Source organism: Suricata suricatta, chromosome 4 (assembly GCF_006229205.1).
Source record: "Suricata suricatta isolate VVHF042 chromosome 4, meerkat_22Aug2017_6uvM2_HiC, whole genome shotgun sequence".
Lineage (NCBI taxonomy): Eukaryota > Metazoa > Chordata > Mammalia > Carnivora > Herpestidae > Suricata > Suricata suricatta.
Window position 1 is genome coordinate 58,996,523 of NC_043703.1, and position 7,182 is coordinate 59,003,704.

General features: G+C 36.6%; 1 pseudogene; it reads right to left on the reverse strand.

Moving 5' to 3' along the window:
• Positions 1–6,521: 6,521 nt before the first annotated feature.
• Positions 6,522–6,629, reverse strand: LOC115290878 (annotated as a pseudogene).
• Between the last annotated feature and the right edge of the window lie 553 nt (positions 6,630–7,182).

Below are 7,182 nucleotides of genomic sequence, written 5' to 3' on the forward strand. Positions count from 1 at the left end.
GAAACCATATGTTTGCACTCATAGGTCTAGCAGGAAAACAAGAGAGACCTAATGGAGAACCAGGGGGAACGGAGGAGGGAGAGAGAGTTGGGGAGAGAGAGGGATGCAGAACTTGAGAGACTATTGAAAGCTGAGAATGAACTGAGGGTTGGGGGGGAGGGGGTAGGGGGGAAGACAGGTGGTGGTGATGGTGGAGGGCGCTTGAGGGGAAGAGCACTGGGTGTTGTATGGAAAACAATTTGACAATAAAATATTATGGAAAAAAAATAATAAAAAAATAAAAAACAAATTAAAAAAAAAGAAAGAAATGAAAGTGGCAATGTTGCCCAAAGCCAAAGGTCCTGCCATTTGTACACTGAGTATTTGACATTATTAAAGAATTGTGCATTTTTTCAGTTATGATAATGTTCACTTTTTTCAGGAAGAGTTGTTATCTTTTAGAGCTATATGCAGAAGTATTACTGGATTAAATGATATGGTATCTATAAAAAAAAATTACATGTATATGTAAGTGCTCAGTGCAAAGACTGGGGGCATTGTTAAGCAAGTGATTAGCAGTAGACTTCTACATTATTTAGGTATTTTAGAAGAATAATATGTCCTTGAACTACCTGGGTAATTTTTTTTAAATATGTATTTTTTAATTGGAATGTAGTAGACACACAATGTTTCATTAGATTCAGGGATACAGCATAGTGATTTGACAAGTCTATACATTATCCTGTGCTGCACATAGCTACCATCTGAACCATAAATGCTACTATAATACTACTGATTTTATTCCGTATCCTGTACTTTTTATCCCCATGAATGAGTCATTCCATGACCTGAAGCCTGTATCTCCCACTCCCCTTCACCCACTTTGCCTATCCCCTTACTCACTCTCCCTCTGGTAACCACTGATGCAGTCGTTGTACTTATGGGTCCGTTTCTGCTTTTTTGTTTGTTTATGTTCTGTTTTTAATATTTCACCTATGAGTGAAATCATGTGGTATTTGTCTTTCTCTGTCTGACTTATTTCACTGCGCACAATACTCTCTAGGTACATCCACATTGTTACAAATGGCAAGATCTCGTCTTTTTATGGTTGAGTAATATTCCATTGCATATACACCGCATCTTCGGTATCTTCATCTATGGATGGACACGTGTTGCTGCCATCTCTTAGCTGTTGTAAATAATGTTACAGGAAACACACAGGTGCATTTATCTTTTCAAATTAGTGCTTCATTTTCTTTGGGTAGATACCCAGTCATGGAATTACTGGATCATATGGTATTTCTATATTTTAATTAAATTAATTAAAAATCAGAATTCCAGCATAATTAACATACACTGTTTTATTAGTTTCAGGTGTACAATATAGTGACTCAGCCCTCCCGTACATCACGCTGGGTCCGTCACAGGCCTTAATCGCCATCGCCTATTTCACCCATCCTTCTCCCCTCTGGTAACCATCAGTTCTCTGTAGTGAAGAGTCTATTTCTCAGTTTGTCTCTCTCTCTCTCCCTTTTCTTTCCTTGATCATTTTTTTCCCTAAATAACCACATATGAGTGGAATCATATGGTATTTGTCTTTCTCTGACTGAATTATTTTGCTTAGCATTATACTCTCTAGCTCCATCCATATCATGGCAAATGGCAAAATTTCATTTTTATGGCTAAATCATATTCCATATATACACATATGGATATATATGTGTGTGTATGTATATGTATATATAATCCATTCGTCTTCTTTATGCATTCATCTATCAATCGGTGGACACTGGGCGGCTTCTATAATTTGGCTATTGTAAATGATGCTGCTATAAACATATAAGTGTATATATCCCTTTGAATTGGTGTTTTTGCATTTGGGGAGGGGTAAATCCCAGTAGTGTGGTTACTAGATCATAAGGTAGTTCTGCTTTTAGCTTTTTGAGAATCCTCTGTACTGTTTTCCATGAGGGCTGCACCAGTTTGCATTCCCATCAACAGTACATGAGGGTTCATTTTTCTCCACATCCTCACCAATATTTGTTCTTCCTTGTATTTTTTATTTTAGCCATTCTAACTAGTGTGAAGTGATATCTCATGGTTTTTCTTCTTCTTTCATTTCCTTGATGATGAGTGATGTTGAGCATTTTTGTGCCTGCTAGCCATCTGGATGTCTTCTTTGGGAAAATGTCTATAAATTACTTCTGCCCATTTTTAAATTAGATTATGTGAGGTATTTTGGTGCTGGGTTGTATAAGTTCTTTATATATTTTGCATACTAACCCTTTATTGGATATGTCATTTTCAAATGTCTTCCCCCATTCTGTAGGTTGCTGTTTAGTTTTGTTGATTGCTTCCTTTGCTGTGCAGAAGCTTTGTATTTTGAAATAGTCCCAACAGTTTATTTTGCCCCAAGAGACCCATCTAGAAAATTGTTGCTATGGCCAATGTCAGCTAAATTACTGCCTCTTCTCTCTTCTGGGATTTTTATGGTTTCAGATCTCATATTTGTGTTCTTAATCCATTTTGAGTTTCTTTTTTGTTTTTCTTTTGTGTTGGTATAAGAAAGTGATCCAGTTTCATTCTTTTGCATGTAGTGGTTCAGTTTTCTAAATACCATTTGTTGAAGAGACTGTTTTTCCCATTGAATATTCTTTCCTACTTTGTTGAAGATTAATTGACCATCTAACTGTGGCTTTATTTGTGGGTTTTCTATTCTGTTCTATTGACATATGTTTTTATTTTTGTGTCAGTTTCATACTGTTTTGATTACTATGACTTTGTAATATAACTTGAAATCTATAATTGTGATTCCTCCAGCTTTGCTTTTCTTTTTCACGAATGCTTTGGCTATTTGAGTCTTTTGTGGTTCCATATAAATTCTAGGATCATTTGTCCTAGTTCTGTTGAAAAATGCTGTTTGTATTTTGATAGGGATTGAATTAAATTTGTAGGTGCTTTGGGTAGTATGGACATTTTAACAATATTTGTTCTTTCAGTACTTGAGCATGGAATGTTTTTTCTGTGTCATTTCTTGATGTTATCTTCAATTTTTTTCATCAGTGTTTTATAGTTTTCAGAGTACAGGCTTTTCTCCTCTTTGGTTAGGTTTATTCCTAGGCATCTTAATATTGTTGGTACAGTTGTAGGTGGGATTTTATTTTCTTTTTATTTAATGTTTATTTATGTATTTGTTTGGTTTTTTGTTTAGAGAACACATGTGGGGAGGGACAGAGAGAGAGGAGAGAGAGAATCCCAAGCAGGCTCCACACTGTCATCACAGAGCCTGACACAGGGCTCGAACTCACAAACCATGAGATCATGATCTGAGCTGAAATCAAGAATCAAACATTTAATCTACTGAGCCACCCAGGTGCCTGGGATTATTTTCTTATTTTCTCCTTCTGCTGGTTAATTACTAGTGTATAAAATGTAACAGATTTCTGCACATGGATTTTATGTCCTTTGACTTTACTGAATTCATTCATCAATTCTAGTAGTTTTATGGTGGGGTCTTTAGGGTTTTCTATATATTGCAACGTGTCCTCTGCAAATTGTGAAACTTTTACTCCTTTCTTACCAATATGGATACCTTGGTATTTCTATCTTTAATTTTTTGAGGAAACTCCATACTATAAAAATAATTTTTCAAAAACATGAACAAAGTCTGGAGTCAGACAGATATGGATTTAGGCCCAAAGTACCTATCACTAGCTGTGTAAATTGAGGAATTTATTTATTCTCTGTAATCCAAATTCCTCATCTGTAAACTAGGAGTAATATTAATTTTGTATGAATTAAATAAGAAAAAGTGTATAAAACACCAGTACAAAAAGCAATTTCTGAATTCTTTTTTATTGTTTCTCCCCCTCATAAATTTCCAGTTGCATTCTTTATAGTGGCTTCTTTTCCATCAGGTATGCTTGTTATTCTTCACAGCTTAAAAATTCCATCTTCCCTCAGTCCAGCTTCCTTCCTTCCTTCACCTCTTGAAAGACCTGCCTATTTCCTGTGTGCTCACGTCCTCACTTCTAACTCCATTCCCACACTGCAGGGATCTGCCTGCCAACCTTCCTCCACTCCAGAAACAGGACCCTTCCCAAGGTCCTGTCAGCCTTCTGTTGTCTCTTCAGTGGTCACTTGTCAATCTCTTAACCTTTCCATTCTTGGAAAGCTCTCTTCTCATGGCTTCTGCTACCTTTGTCTATAGATGCTCTCCCAAATCTCAGGTTGGGCCTTCCCAGTCTTCCTTGTGGGACCCTGTGTCTCTTTGGCCTTTACATGCCAGTCTTCCTCTGGCTTCAGTCCTTGGCCCTCTTATCTCTTGGCTTCAATAGTACACCTCCTCAAAGAATTATTTCCCTAAACACCTGATCTGGAACACAGAGTCATTCACTGTCATTTCTTTTTCTAGCACTAGGACTATCCGAAAACCTTATTTATTGATGTGTTTACATGTTTATTTTCTATCCCCAGAGGTTCCCCTCTGGATTGTAACTTCAGTGAGAAACAGAACTTGCTTCTTCAGTGCTTTTTCCTACATGCTGAGAGTGAATGACCAGTATGATGAATGAGTAAACTCTACACATTCTTTCTGAGCCATTTCTTTATTTCACACATTACCTTTATGGCAATGACCTCCCCAGATAAGACTCACTTATCTTTCTCTGGAGTTCTGTGGATGAATGTCAACTTGCTATGAGACATTTCTCCCTGGATATATCATAATTACCTCAAACTCAACTTATTCAGCACTGACCTAGTTTTCTTCACTCTTTATAACTACTCTTCCTGCTCTGTTTCCAGCTACTCTTCCAGTGTCCCACACAAAAAATTAGATGTTATTCTTTATTCCTCCCTGTCCTTCACCTTCTCCATAAACCCAAGCATTGTGATTGGTCCATCTGCTTCTTTACCCACTACCTACACCCTACTCTAAACCATCATCATCATCATCTGATATCTGGATGGCTACTACTTTTTTCCTAACTGCTCTCTCAACTTCTGTTGTTACTACCTGCTAACTCATCTATCATATGGCACTCAGGATAGTTTTTTAAAAATACAAACCCAACATTAAAAAAAAGATGCACTAGCTTCTCAAAGTATGAACACAGTGAAACAGCCTATATGACCTTCATGAACTTGTCCCTATTCAATTTCCAGCATTGTGGTTGTCTCTTTTTCATATAATGCTTTGGCTGATTAGTGTCACATTCATACTCAGCTCTTCAGATTCAGTATACTTTATTTTGCCATTGGAGCTCTTTGTATTCAGTCCTTTTTGTCAGGAACAGGGAGCCATTTTCTTCCTAGTCTAACTTCTATTTCATCAATGCTTAAGTATCTCTACTTTCAGAACACCTTCTTTCGCCTTCTAAGGATGTGTAATTGTCTTTTCTTATATATTCTCAAAAATAGTAGCTAAAAGCTAAAACCATATAGTAACTAAAAGCTAAAATAAGTAAATTTCAAAAATTCAGTAGGTTAACAAAATAGCAGTTTGCATCTTCCTTCATCGACTGTCCAGTAAAGATGCTCCTGGTTAATGGGGACAAGAAAGAAGGGCACTCACTCTGCACTTTAGGTGTCAGTGAAAATAAGAGCTGTGGAGACTTTTAACATCCTCAGTAACTTTTTTTTTAATGTTTTATTTATTTTTGATACAGAGAGAAGGGGGGGGGGCAGAGAGAGAAGGAGACACAGAACTGGAAGCAGGCTCCAGGCTGTCAGCACAGAGCCTGACGTGGGGCTCGAACCCACAAATGTGAGATCTGACCTGAGCCGAAGTCGGAGGCTTAACGGACTGAGCCACCCAGGTGCCCCCATCCTCAGTAACTTTGAAAGCTTTACAGAAATATAGCACAGATTTCTAACTCAGGGATGCCATTGTTGCATTTTGGTCCTGCAGGGGTATGAAGTACTTTAAGTTATGAAATTTTAGCTCCAACCTAAAATTTTAGTCTATGTTGTGGTTTCATGGCTATTTTGCCTGAGATAGGATGTTGAGCATTATGTGAATTGAAGAGTATCCATCAGATAAAAGTAATAGTCCTCACAAAGGAAAGTGTATGTGGCAGAGTTGGGTAGAATATTTTCTTTATTCTCATTAATATCACCGCTGATTTTCCAGTGCCCAGGTTCTCATGAGGCCTGAGGTCCAGCTATGTCTCTGCAACTCATCATATGTGAGATCTTGAGCAGCCAATTAACTCTTTGGTCTTCATCTTCACCATTTGCAGCACTTACATTTGTGATTTCCAGTATCCCCTGATGGTTCTGATTTATATTTTGTTCATTTATTCATTCTCTTATTCATTCACTCAACAACTATTACTGAATGTCTGTTATGTATAAGGCATTGTTCTAGATAAAACAGTGAACAAAACCAGACAAAATCCGTACTTCTTGGAATTTATATTCTATAAATCTACTTCTTTATCATTAATGCAATACAAATTATAAGTGGTCAGAATGCAAATTTTATGATGCTTTAGTAGATTGTGACTTATATTTTTTGATTTTTCTGATTCTAAAATGAATCCTCAATAGATAATATCTTGGAATAGTGAGGATATGAGCAGTCTCTTAGCCTATAAGTATGATGTAAATTAACAAACTATAGAAATGATCCCTGAAAGTATAGTCTTGGTATGATGTAAATTAAGTCAGCCATTTTAGAGGATGGTTTGGAGGTATCTACCAAAATTTTAAATGCACATGTATTTCAATCCAGTAATTCCTCTCTGTGGAATATTCCTTATGGACATACCATGTTATCATTCTACAAAAGGAATACTATATGATTGTATCAGTAGATTCAGTAAAGGTGTTTGACAGAATCCAACATCCATTCCTGATAAAACTTGCAGCAAACTAAGAGTGGAAAGGAATTTCCTTAATCTGAAAAAGTACATCCTTGAAAAACTTACTGCTACACCATACTAATGGGGAAAGACTGGAAGTTTTCTCACTAAGATTTGAGATAAGGAACAGATAGTCACTATCACCACTTCTATTCAATATCCTAAGAGATTCTAGCCAGTGTAATCAGACAAGAACAATAAATTATGCATTTGGATTGGAAAGGAAAAAGTAAAACTATCTTTCTGTTTGCACCCAACATGATCATCTGTGTAGAAAATCCAATGGAAATATATTAAAAAATCACTAGAACTAACATGAATTAGCTTGTTTACAGGA